This window comes from Salmo salar, chromosome 09, assembly GCF_965601325.2.
Source record: "Salmo salar chromosome 09, fSalSal1, whole genome shotgun sequence".
Lineage (NCBI taxonomy): Eukaryota > Metazoa > Chordata > Actinopteri > Salmoniformes > Salmonidae > Salmo > Salmo salar.
In genome coordinates, this window is record NC_138299.1 from 15,173,238 (window position 1) to 15,187,679 (window position 14,442).

At 44.8% G+C, this 14,442-nt stretch overlaps 1 long non-coding RNA gene across 1 annotated transcript; it reads right to left on the bottom strand.

Annotated features, from left to right (window-relative positions):
* Nucleotides 1–13,054: 13,054 nt before the first annotated feature.
* On the bottom strand, nt 13,055–14,233 carry LOC123724117 (uncharacterized). Its single transcript, XR_006756811.2, has 2 exons — nt 14,039–14,233; nt 13,055–13,344 (listed from the first exon to the last, which is right to left on the bottom strand). It is a non-coding gene; the product is annotated as an uncharacterized LOC123724117 (long non-coding RNA).
* Nucleotides 14,234–14,442: the final 209 nt, after the last annotated feature.

Sequence of the window (14,442 nt, forward strand, 5' to 3'; positions counted from 1 at the left end):
GGAAAAAGTCAGTCACTCAAATCAAAGTTTATTTGTCACGTGCGCCTAATACAACAGGTGTAGACCTTACAGTGAAATGCTTACTTACAGGCTCTAACCAACAGTGTAGTTTTTAAGTAAAAAAAAAGGTATTAGGTGAACAATAGATAAGTAAAAAAAATAAAAACAGAAGTAAAAAAGACAGTGAAAAATAACAGTAGCGAGGCTGTAGGCTATAAACAGTAGCGAGGCTATATACAGGCACTGGTTAGTCGGGCTGATTGAGGTAGTATGTACATGTAGGTATGGTTAAAGTGACCATGCATATATGATAAAATGAGGGGGTGGTGGGACACAATGCAGATAGTCCGGGTAGCCAATTGTTTACCTGTTCAGGAGTCTTATGGCTTGGGGGTAAAAACTGTTAAGAAGCCTTTTGGTCCTAGACTTGGCGCTCTGGTACCGCTTGCCATGTGGTAGTAGAGAGAAAAGCCTATGACTGGGGTGGCTGGGGTCTTTGACAATTTTTAGGGCCTTCCTCTGACACCACCTGGTGTAGAGGTCCTGAATGGCAGGCAGCTTAGCCCCAGTGATGTTGTGGGCCGTACGCACTACCCTCTGTGGTGCCTTGTGGTCGGAGGCCGAGCAGTTGCTGTACCAGGCAGTGATGCAACCAGTCAGGATGCTCTCGATGTTGCAGCTGTAGATCCTTTTGAGCATCTGAGGACCCATGCAAAATCTTTTTAGTTTCCTTAGGGGGAATAGGCTTTGTCGTGCCCTCTTCACGACTGTCTTGGTGTGTTTGGACCATTCTAGTTTGTTGGTGATGTGGACACCAAGGAACTTGAAGCTCTCAACCTGTTCCACGACAGCCCCGTCGATGAGAATGGGGGCGTGCTCGGTCCTCCTTTTCCTGTAGTCCACAATCATCTCCTTAGTCTTGGTTACGTTGAGGGATAGGTTGTTACTCTGTCACCACCCGGCCAGGTCTCTGACCTCCTCCTTATGGGCTGTCTCGTCGTTGTCGGTGATCAGGCCTACCACTGTTGTGTCGTCTGCAAACTTAATGATGGTGTTGGAGTCGTGCCTGGCCACGCAGTCGTGGGTGAACAGGGAGTACAGGAGGGGACTGAGCACGCACCCCTGAGGGTCTCCAGTGTTGAGGATCAGTGTGGCAGATGTGTTGCTACCTACCCTCACCACCTGGGAGCAGCCCGTCAGGAAGCCCAGGATCCAGTTGCAGAGGGAGGTGTTTAGTCCCAGGATCCTTATTTAGTGATGAGCTTTGAGTGTACTATGGAGTTGAACGCTGAGCTGTAGTCAATGAATAGCATTCTCACGTAGGTGTTCCTTTTGTCCAGGTGGGAAAGGGCAGTGTGGAGTGCAAGAAAGATTGCATCATCTGTGGATCTTTTTGGGCGGTATGGAAATTGGAGTGGGTCTAGGGTTTCTGGGATAATGGTGTTGATGTGAGCCATTACCAGCCTTTCAAAGCACTTCATGGCTACGGACGTGAGTGCTACGGGTCTGTAGACATTTAGTCAGGTTGCCTTAGTGGTGTTGGGCACAGGGACTATGGTGGTCTGCTTGAAATATGTTAGTATTACAGACTCAATCGGGGACATGTTGAAAATGTCAGTGAAGATAGCTGCCAGTTGGTCAGCACATGCCCGTAGCACACGTCCTGGTAATCCGTCTGGCCCAGCAGCCTTGTGAATGTTGACCTATTCAAAGGTCTTACTCACATTGGCTATGGAGAGCGTGATCACACAGTTGTCCGGAACAGCTGATGCTCTCATGCATGCCTCAGTGTTGCTTGCCTTGAAGCGAGCATAGAATTGGTTCAGCTCGTCTGGTTTGCTTATGTCACTGGGCAGCTTGCGGCTGTGCTTCCCTTTGTATTCTGTAATAGTTTGCAAGCCCTGCTACATGACCAGCGTCAGAGGCATTGTAGTACGGTTCAATCTTAGCCCTGTATTGATGCTTTGCCTGTTTGATGGTTCGTCGGTGGGCATAGCAGGATTTCTTATAAGCTTCCGGGTTAGAGTCCCGCACCTTGAAAGCGGCAGCTCTACCCTTTAGCTCAGTACGAATGTTGCCTGTAATCCGTGGCTTCTGGTTGGGGTATGTACGTACAGTCACTGTGGGGATGACGTCGTCGATGTACTTATTGATAAAGCCAGTGACTGATGTGGTGTACTCCTCAATGCCATCAGAGAATCCCGGAACATCTTCCAGTTTGTGATAGCAAAACAGTCCTGTAGTTTAGCATCTGCTTCATCTGACCACTTTTTTTATAGACTGAGTCACTGGTGCTTCCTGCTTTAATGTGTGCTTGTAAGCAGGAATCAGGAGGATGTAATTGTGGTCAGATTTACCAAATGGAGGGCGAGCGAGAGCTTTGTAAGCGTCTCTGTGTGTGGAATACAGGTGATCTAGAATTTTTTTCCCTCTGATTGCACATTTAACATGTTGATAGAACTGATTTAAGTTTCCCTGCATTAAAGTCTCCGGCCACTAGGAGCGCCGCCTCTGGGTGAGCGGTTTCCTGTTTGCTTATTTCCTTATACAGCTGACTGAGTGCGGTCTTAGTGCCAGCATCCGTCTGTGGTGGTAAATAAACAGTCAAGAAAAGTATAGATGAAAACTCTCTTGGCAAATAGTGTGGTCTGCAGTTTATCATAAGGTACTGTACTTCAGGCAATCAAGAGACTTCCTTAGATTTCGTGCACCAGCTTTTGTTTACAAATATGCACAGACCGCCGCCCCTCGTCTTACCGGAGTGTGCTGTTCTATCTAGCCGGTGCAGCTTATATCCTGCTAGCCGAATATCAATGTCATCATTCAGCCACGATTCCGTGAAACATAAGATGTTACAGTTTTTGATGTCCCGTGGGTAGGATATTCGTGATCGTACCTCGTCTAATGTATTGCCCTAGCAAGTTTGATTGTATTGACATTCCCAGCTTTAGTTAACTTTGTATGTTTTTGTCGAGAATATTATTTTATTGAAACTGAAACAGTGTAACCTGAATGGAGGCAGCAAACAATGCACCAGGTGTCACGAACCGGCTCAAAGTTCGTAACAAAAAGGGAGACAACGTGGAGAGGAGGAATAACAAAATATATTTATTAACTAAAGTAAACTAAATATAATTAACAATGGTGTGTGTAATCAGTAGTGTAAGTGAGTGGTTAAGTGCATAAATGTGATAATGAGGGGTGTTGAAAGGTGCCAACGCAAACAACCAAAAACAACCACAAAATTGCCACAACCAAAATCTGTGTCTGCATGGAGAGAGTCTCCTTAATGAATGGGGACGATGTGTTTTTTTTGTGGGACTCCCCCGAACCCAGGTGTGTCCCATTTTGCTGATGACCCTCCCGGCTAAGCCCACCGACATCCTATTAAGGAAAACAAGTACAAAGAGAGAATTCGGCAGACAGAGTGGGAGGGTCGTCACACCCCCCCATAAAACCGGGGACAACAAGGACCCCGAACACCATACCAGTCACACAAACAATTTGACCCAGCCTCTGCATCCCAAATTGATGAGGGGGTTACGTGTTCACTCTTCCACTTGCCCCAGCCAACCTCGTCCTCCCAGACCTCAGCAAGCTTTGCGAACAGGAAGCAACCTTTAAGAGGAAAGAAAACGAGACCAGAAGGGAACAGACAGGACCGACAGAACAGGAAAATACCAAACACAAAATAACAGTGGTCAGTCACGTGGACATTCAGGAACAGGGCGCACGAGAGAGAGCGTCAGCAACAACATTATCAGTCCCCCGGATGTGCCGCACATCGAGATGGAATGCTTGTAAAAATAAACACCATCTCATTATCCTCTGATTAGGACACATCATGGACCTCAAAAAGGTGAGAGGGTTATGGTCGCTATAGACCACAATAGGTACTACTCCCGACCCGACATAGACCTCGAGGTGTCGTAGCGCCCATATGAGTGCTAGCGCTTCTTTTTCAATGACCGAGTAGTTCCACTGATAATGGTTCAACTTTTTGGAAAAGAAACTAACAGGCCTCTCAACACCAGACACATCTGCTTGCAGCAAAACTGCACCTGCCCCCACATGACTAGCATCCACGCGAGGAGCAGACAGCACTGGAGTTGACGTAAGCAACCTCTTTGCATCTTCAAAAGCCTGTTGACAACGAGAAGACCATACGTAAACAGCCTTAGCTACCAGCAAATCTATCAAGGGAGCGACCACAGTAGAGAAGTTCCTACAAAAACTACGGTAATAACCCATTAATCCTCAAGAAATGCATCAGCTCCTTTTTAGTAGTTGGTGATGGAAAGGCATCAATAGCTACCACCTTATCCCGAACAGGACGCACTTCACCCTGCCCAACCACCTTTCCAAGGTATGTAACGGTCGCCTGAGCAAACTCACATTTAGCCAGATTTATCGTGAGGCGACCCGCAGCTAGGCAGTCGAACAAGGCTTGAATACGGGACAGATGTTCCTCCCAAGTATCTGCATGTATCACTACATTGTCCAGATAAACAGCGCACCCGGCCAGACTGGAGACAACCTTGTTCATAAGTCACTGAAAAGTGCATTATGCAGGCCGAAACACATAACCGAATACGAGTTCAGACCAGAGGGTGTAATAAAGGCAGAGATTTCACGTGCCCTACTCGTCAGTGGCACCTGCAAAAAGCCCTTTAACAGGTCAAACTTAGCTGCTCTGACTTGATCAACGCAGTCCTCCATCCGAGGAAGCGGAAATTAATCTGGCTTAGTTACACTGTTTACCTTATGGTAGTCCGTACAAAATCTGTTTGCCCCATCCGGTTTACTGACCAAGATACAGGGAGAAACCCAAGTGGAGAAAGAAGGCTCTGCTATCTCACTCTCCAGCATGTGCCTGACCTCAGCATCCAGACAACGCAGTTTCTCTGAAGAAACTCTATAGAACCGCTGACAAATGGGGTCAGCATCTCCAACGTCAATATCGTGTTCTATTAAGTTTGTACGTGTAGGTTTATCCGAAAACAAACTTGGAAATCTCCGAATCAGACCTACCATCTCTTCCCGCCCATCAATAGGTAGATGAGCGAGAAGGCTGTCTAAAATATCCAGTGTCACTGAATTTTTTTATCTACCCTGCAGTATGCAGTCGTCTGGACCAGGAACGTCTTCCTCCTCATGCATGGACCTAGCATGACAAGAACCCAGCGAAATAACGATATCGGCCAAAAGAACAGGTTTACCGACCTCTGTAGACTCTCACTGTTCAGCCTCAGAGGAACATGCATAATAGGGTTTTAACAAATTTACATGGCACAGTTGGTGTGCTTTTCTCCATTCTGGAGTGGCAACTAGATAGTTTTTCTCAGTGCACTGGCTCTCAACGGTATTTGGACCTTAACCTGGCTTGAAAAGGAGAACCAACAATTGGTAGCAGAGCCAGAACCTGGTCACCTGGACTAAAGTGACAAGGCTCAGTTCGCCGATCAAATATGCCCTTCATCCTCTCCTGTGAAGATGATAGCTTCTCTTTAGCCATTTCACCAGCGGCGTACAGGCGTCGCCGGAAATCACACACATAAGATAACAGGGACTGAGGGCGCTCGGAAGACTTCCTGTCATCCTGGAGAACAGATAGAAGTCCACGCACCCTATGTCCAAACACAAGGTCATTTGGACTAAAACCCGTACTCTCCTGTGAAACCTCCCTAGCGGCTAACAATAACCAAGGCAACCCCTCCTCCCAATCCTTATCCATCTCAATACAATAAGCACTCAACAAAGACTTAAGTGTTTGATGGAAACGTTCCAGTACTCCTTGACTTTGCGTGTGATAGGCGCTAGACAAATTGTGTTTAAATGTGCAATCAGAGGGAAAAAAATTCTAGATCACCTGTACTCCACACACAGAGACGCTTACAAAGCTCTCGCTCGCCCTCCATTTGGTAAATCTGACCACAATTACATCCTCCTGATTCCTGCTTACAAGCACACATTAAAGCAGGAAGCACCAGTGACTCAGTCTATAAAAAAAGTGGTCAGATGAAGCAGATGCTAAACTACAGGACTGTTTTGCTATCACAAACTGGAACATGTCCCGGGATTCTCTGATGGCATTGAGGAGTACACCACATCAGTCACTGGCTTTATCAATAAGTACATCGACGACGTCATCGCCACAGTGACTGTACGTACATACCCCAACCAGAAGCCACGGATTACAGGCAACATTCGCACTGAGCTAAAGGGTAGAGCTGCCGCTTTCAAGGTGCGGGACTCTAACCCGGAAGCTTATAAGAAATCCTGCTATGCCCACCAACGAACCATCAAACAGGCAAAGCATCAATACAGGGCTAAGATTGAACCGTACTACAATGGCTCTGACGCTGGTCATGTAGCAGGGCTTGCAAACTATTACAGACTACAAAGGGAAGCACAGCCGCAAGCTGCCCAGTGACATAAGCCAACCAGACGAGCTAAACCAATTCTATGCTCGCTTCAAGGCAAGCAACACTGAGGCATGCATGAGAGCATCAGCTGTTCCGGACAACTGTGTGATCACGCTCTTCATAGCCAACGTGAGTAAGACCTTTGAACAGGTCAACATTCACAAGGCTGCTGGGCCAGACGGATTACCAGGACGTGTGCTACGGGCATGTGCTGACCAACTGGCAGCTATCTTCACTGACATTTTCAACATGTCCCCGATTGAGACTGTAATGCTAACATATTTCAAGCAGACCACCATAGTCCCTGTGCCCAACACCACTAAGGCAACCTGACTAAATGTCTACAGACCCGTAGCACTCACGTCCGTAGCCATGAAGTGCTTTGAAAGGCTGGTAATGGCTCACATCAACACCATTATCCCAGAAACCCTAGACCCACTCCAATTTCCATACCGCCCAAAAAGATCCACAGATGATGCAATCTTTCTTGCACTCCACACTGCCCTTTCCCACCTGGACAAAAGGAACACCTACGTGAGAATGCTATTCATTGACTACAGCTCAGCGTTCAACTCCATAGTACACTCAAAGCTCATCACTAAATAAGGATCCTGGGACTAAACACCTCCCTCTGCAACTGGATCCTGGGCTTCCTGACGGGCTGCTCCCAGGTGGTGAGGGTAGGTAGCAACACATCTGCCACACTGATCCTCAACACTGGAGACCCTCAGGGGTGCGTGCTCAGTCCCCTCCTGTACTCCCTGTTCACCCACGACTGCGTGGCCAGGCACGACTCCAACACCATCATTAAGTTTGCAGACGACACAACAGTGGTAGGCCTGATCACCGACAACGACGAGACAGCCCATAAGGAGGAGGTCAGAGACCTGGCCGGGTGGTGACAGAGTAACAACCTATCCCTCAACGTAACCAAGACTAAGGAGATGATTGTGGACTACAGGAAAAGGAGGACCGAGCACGCCCCCATTCTCATCGACGGGGCTGTCGTGGAACAGGTTGAGAGCTTCAAGTTCCTTGGTGTCCACATCACCAACAAACTAGAATGGTCCAAACACACCAAGACAGTCGTGAAGAGGGCACGACAAAGCCTATTCCCCCTAAGGAAACTAAAAAGATTTTGCATGGGTCCTCAGATGCTCAAAAGGATCTACAGCTGCAACATCGAGAGCATCCTGACTGGTTGCATCACTGCCTGGTACAGCAACTGCTCGGCCTCCGACCACAAGGCACCACAGAGGGTAGTGCGTACGGCCCACAACATCACTGGGGCTAAGCTGCCTGCCATTCAGGACCTCTACACCAGGTGGTGTCAGAGGAAGGCCCTAAAAATTGTCAAAGACCCCAGCCACCCCAGTCATAGGCTTTTCTCTCTACTACCACATGGCAAGCGGTACCAGAGCGCCAAGTCTAGGACCAAAAGGCTTCTTAACAGTTTTTACCCCCAAGCCATAAGACTCCTGAACAGGTAAACAATTGGCTACCCGGACTATCTGCATTGTGTCCCACCACCCCCTCATTTTATCATATATGCATGGTCACTTTAACCATACCTACATGTACATACTACCTCAATCAGCCCGACTAACCAGTGCCTGTATATAGCCTCGCTACTGTTTATAGCCTACAGCCTCGCTACTGTTATTTTTCACTGTCTTTTTTACTTCTGTTTTTATTTTTTTTACTTATCTATTGTTCACCTAATACCTTTTTTTTTACTTAAAAACTACACTGTTGGTTAGAGCCTGTAAGTAAGCATTTCACTGTAAGGTCTACACCTGTTGTATTAGGCGCACGTGACAAATAAACTTTGATTTGAGTGACTGACTTTTTCCCCTCATATCATTTTTCGGTGGCTATACACCGCTAAAGATGCATTCTATAGGAAGTGCTTGTTGCCTTTCTATGTCAATGCAAATTCACCGTGTCATGATTTTTTACTGCATGAGCAATAATCAAAGGTCAATATGGTTGTTTGCTCCCTGATGCTATCGGTTGACCTTTCAGAATGGCCTCCCTCCTCAACATGCCCCCAAAGGCAAATCTGGTTTACAATGGTTCTAATGCTCCCTCTCAACCTTTCAAATAAGTAAAAGTTATCAGGAGTTTAGTTCAACCATCCTTGGTGCTTGTTTTCACAGCACAGCGTGGTAAAGAAGTGTTCCACCACTGGGGCATATGGAAAGCCACAAATATCCTGTTGTTTTACTTCTTCCATTCCAAGTGAGTGGAACTGGTCAGTGACGTGCATGGTAAGGTTCTATTGTGACTGAGGTAATGATATTCAAAGGCAGAAAAATAATCATAAAACCTTAGAGTTTCCTTGGGTCGTTGCGGATTCCAACAGGTTAGATTTTGAAGACTCAATAACGTAGAACCTTTACACATATCACCTGACAGTTCATCATCTAGTCCCAGTGTTTCCTAGCCTCGTAAACCAGCCCGACCGCTGTGCTCAATTGTTTCACTTCGAGCTTAGGTTTGCATCAAAATGATATTAAAATGCACACACACTAACTATCATGTACAACAAGCAGATATGAGCTTTCATGCTGTTCCTTTAGATGTCTTATGATAAACAGACTACTTTACCTCAAAGGTGGTGAAGTAGGAAACACCATGCAGGGAGGAGATGAATGCAAAAGAGAGGGATTCAAATGAAAACAAATGGATGTAAAATCAATGCAAAAACCTTCCACAGCAAGAGGCTGTGTGCAGACCATGGAAAACTTGAGCCCCAAGGATAAACTCAGCAACAAAAAAATAAGCAAGAACTGGAGGAGATGATGCAGTACTTAATGCAGCTGGTGGCCACACCAGATACTGACTGTTACTTTTGATTTTGACCCCCCCTTTGTTCAGGAACACATTATTCCATTTATGTTTATCACATGTCTGTGGAACTTGTTCAGTTTGTCTCAGTTGTTGAATCTTATGGTCATACAAATATTTACACATGTTAAGTTTGCTGTAAATAAATGCAGTTGACAGTGAGAAGATGTTTATTTTTCTGCTGAGTTTACATATGAATCACTTGAGGCCCTGTTAGCGATGCTCATGTAGAAATGTCAGAGGGACTTGTTTCATCTTAAGGTGATCTGTTTTGTTTCTTGAACAATGCTACTGCGCATCTATGGCAAAGTTCTGATTCCGATTGAAGGTGTAAATGAACTGGTGCAAACCATCAGGCACCTGTATCTTGCTTCAAACCAATACACCTTGACGGAGCATCGCTCATCAAAAGCAGGAAAACAAGGATTTAAGGAGATGAACCCATTTGGTTGATGCATAGAATCCATGGTGTAGGTGGTTTAGGTAACTGATAAGATACTTTGCTCACAGGGAGAAGAGGGACACGAAACTACTCGATTGGAACCAGTGGCGATTTTAGCATGTAAATCTTGGTGGGGCAGAAATAATAAAAAGTGGGATGCATGAGAGCAAAGCCACTACACAACACTAAGCAATACATGAATTGCACTATAAGAGTGACAAAAGGTGCCCACAAACTGTTTGGGCCTACATAAAGCTGTCCCAACATCTTACCACTGCTACACCTGGCTATCAGCAGAGCCTTGTCTGGCAGCCAAATAGTTAATTCAGCCTCATGTACTGCCTTTAAAAAAGAACATAGCTGATATGGCTGACTAACTTAAACAAATGTGGTTTCTAATGACAATTGAGATGTACAAACTATGGCATAATGGGACAAGAAGAAGTTAAGAGGCAATCCGAAATGTCGATTGAGACAATGAGCGAGCTAGGATTGACGTAGTCAATATTACTATTTGTTTAGCACTTTTGAAATGTACAGCGACAGAATTCAGAACACGGGCTGTTTTTACGGTGTTCTCCCTGTACACCAAGTCAGAACCCCTAGATAAATAAAGAGTAAATAGACCAAATTATTAGGGTGAGGCATATGGGCTACTAACAATTTACTACACAACATACACTTAGTATTACTTTCTTAGCTACGGTACAAATATCTCCCTGGCATATTACATCAATTATGCAGCAGCATACACAACATTTTTGGACTCACCTTGTTGTGCTGTGCTCATTTGAACAGGAAGGTGGAACGGCGGACCTTCGTGGGCAAATTTTTTCATCAAAGTCTGGCATTCTCTGGATGTATGGTGCCTTCAAGACAACTGGGATCTCGGAAAAAAAAACAAGGTCAAATCATGACGTCACTGATCTTCAGGTTGTAGCTCTAGAATGAGGCCTGAGATCCCAACTTACAATTCCGAGTTGGATGACCGTTCAAAACATATTTCCCAGGCGGAGCTAGTTTTTTACAGAATTCCGAGTTAACTTGACTTCAGTGAGTTCAAGACTTCGCAGATCCGAGTCAGTTGTTTTGAGCGTGGCACAAATCATGCTTCATTGACAGCATGGCCAATGTTGAATATTTATCCATTTAAAACTTGGAAAACACTTAATCCCAGATTTGGGACCACACAGCCACTCCACTGGATAGCAGGCTAGTGATTGCTTTGCAATGCTTGCAGTTAGCCACTTTTACTGATTCCTTCCAAACCATTTGAATTTGCGATTTCCAACTTGTGTAATGTTTATGTCCAATGGCCGATGAGCACCAATACACTATAATTTCTCTTAATATGACAAGGATTAAAAAGGATTTGCCAGTAGATTGTCAACTTGACTCATGACTGCTAGCTCAGATTTTGAAAGTATGTTGACAGTCCAAAGCTACTGTAGATAACGTGATTTGACATCATTTAAGCTGTGGCCAATGACCTTGAGCCTTCTTGGATGGACACTTCTAATGTAACTATGGTAGCACCCAAGGGGCTTGAATTCAAGGTCTACCCTCCTCACAAGTGACAGAACAGAGATAATCATGGTGCAACTAGAGAACATTACCAACACTACATTTTCCGCTGGCTACCCCACCACAGAAAGCACTGAGCTAGGCTTAAACATCTGCGTTTTGGATCTGCCTTAAGAAAGCAATAGAGACCATATTTGTATAGGGCTTTAACACTAACAAACTGATTTGAGACAATGCCAAATATGCAAAACAGGTACGCCCCAATTTTTTGGGGAAAATGACCAATCTTTCGAACCCCCTAAGGTCGATTAGCATTAAATCCCCATAGTCAGTTTGCATTGGATGCATCTAAATCCACCGCATCTGCCTGTGTGAAAACCGGTCTACTCAGGTCGCTCGCAAACACATTCAGTTTCTCTACAACCATCTTGGGACCAGTCTGAACAGCCTCTAACTTGTCTGTAGCAAATGAACAGTCTACACACCATGACCCCTCTGGAAAGGGGACACTCAAACATCACATGAAGGTCCCACAGCATGTTAAATAGATTTAGTGCCAGTAAATACATTTTACAAAAGTATGCTGATCTCAGATCTATGACAGAACAAACTGTATGGGCTAATTGCAGTAATGTCAAATAATTACGTTGTTTCAGTCAAGGGAGTTTAATTATAACTAGCTAAAATAACCTTGGTATGACCTTAAAACATTCCATTTAGCTTAGACTTATGGGATGAACGTACCATTCTACAAAGGTAACCAGAGCCAACCAGCAAGACCCAGTGTCAATTAACTTTTAGTTTAAATATACCTTACAGGTTTACCCTGAACATCTTTGTAGGCTAGTTTACAAATGACTGGTCACAGGTCAATGTAGCTAGGGTAAAGTAACCTCGCTTTAAAGCAGACAAGTCAACTGTCAGGAAACTGACCTGTTTTGGCCACAAGGGATGTAAGACTTATCATGTCCTAGTTGACATGGCATAAATGCTACAACTGGCCAAAGGCAAACATTCCTATTCCCCATTCTAAAATAAGGATTTAAATTGTGGCACATCAAACCTAGTCTACCTGAGTAAATCCCTGGTCTTAGCTGTGATCAATAAAGGGGCTGGAGACAGTGGAACAGAGAAAATTACTTGGCAGGTCTAGCATTATAATTTAAGGACAGGAGAAGTCAAAATTATGTTTAAGTATTTTTATTATATAAGAAAAGTGTCACAAGTAAGCTATATTTCAAAGCTTTACTTGAGCCTGACCATAAAAACACATTTAAGCATATCACATGATTTACACAATTAAATCTCACATATGCCAACTCAAACAATCCCATATTCTAGAAATAAATATCACAAGTCTACATCAAGCCTCTGACAAAGTAGTCACTGCAGTTGCAGAAATACCGCTGTTCGTGCATGTGCCACAGATTCATTTATACCTTATTTTGGAAGTGCCTCAAAACAACATTTCTTTAGATATGTTAAATTCTTAAGAAATCACTAAACTACCCCCTGGTGTCTACACTGGAACAGCGGGACCAAACGGTTCAAAGTGCAGAGTTCCGTACATCCTCAATCTGGACTGATCCTTATCATGAACTGCCTTCATGGAGAGGACCGTACCGGTCGGCCTATGGGCATGGGGCCAGTGTGCGAGGTGTGTAGGTCTACTGGTTTGAAGCGGCCGGAAGGTGTGAGAGTAAATAACAATTCCCATCAGTGAAGTAGAAAAGGGTTATCGTCCGGCACGCAACTCGACCGAATCTCTCCGGTTAGGAGCGCACATGACTGCCTTTCTGAAGTGCATTTAAAAAAATGTGCTCTTTGTAAAACAGTTCGCCCCATCTAGGTCGCTGATGTTAAAGTCTTGCCGGTGTCTGTTCAGTGATCAACAGCCCTCTAGAAGCGCCCCTGTAGAGAGCCCCCCACCAGGATGGGTATGATGAGCGCGACCGAGCTGGACTGCAAGGACGCACTGGCTCCTTTGGGAATGGTGTTGTTCTTGGCGACATCGGGCATCTTGGTCATGTTAGAACTCGCGCCGCCAGCTTTGGTCGTAGCATTCATGGCAGGGGACTGTGTGCTAGCCTTTTGCGCGTGGACCTAAAATAGGAGAGCAGAGGGGCTTGTCACATGTGAAAAACACGTCAACCTGAAACATTAGGGACAATTACCAATAAGACTTCACTTTCGTCCTACTAAATTAAAGAGGGAAAACGGTCAGCTACGCACACGGAGAAAGCTTAGGCAGTAAATACAAGAGCCCTATGGCAATATGTTCCAACAACATGCACCTTAGAAAACCTAAGACATGTAAGTGCCATCACCTTGTGGACAATGTTTTCCATAGCCTATAGGGTAACGGGCAACGTCCTGCATTTGAAATCCGCAGTCAAGGATAAGAAATAAAAGACACAGTCGCGCTAAAATTACATTAGCCAGCCTATGCATGTTGTAGTAACTTTAGGCTACTGAATCCTTTATCTGAAGAGGCGTCGCCGTTCCACATTGCGTGGCACGCTAGATTTTGCCAACATTTCGTCAATCATACTGACTGAAAACATCTGAGGTGAATTATACGCGCCATCATTCGCTTGTCATTGTCGAAAAAAATCATACATTTTAGATTTATGGTAACACATTTGTCTGAATAATAAGCCACAATGAAAGTTACACCTGTCCTGTTGAAATACATTTGCTCTCCAGAATAATGGGTAGCCTAATTCAAATCCGGGTTAATCTGAAGCAAACATGGTAAAAAAAAAAAGTACATCATTTATGAAAGAAAATGTCTTGCCTGTGATGAAAAATGCATTGCAAGGAGAAGGAATCCAATGTAAGCCATAACAATTTTAGTCATCTTGTTATCGGTTTCTACCCAGCCACAAGTACGCGTAATATAGCTATGCTGCCTCCGTCTTTTCTCAAGATGAATGACTGGAGGACAAACCCAGGGGATTTTATACCACCACCGAGCGTGACGTTAGGCAACGCTGCGCATCCCCCAAACCACCTGTACAGCCTTCCAATCAAATGTAAACCTACAGTTTATCAGAAACTTCCCATAAACTACACCTCTGAGACCTATTATTATACATCTTAGGGTGTGACTGTCAGCAATACAAATAGCCTTTGTGTTTATAATCATTGTCTTTTGATATGAAATCACTGGTTTACAATTTGAAGAGTTTGAGACAATTA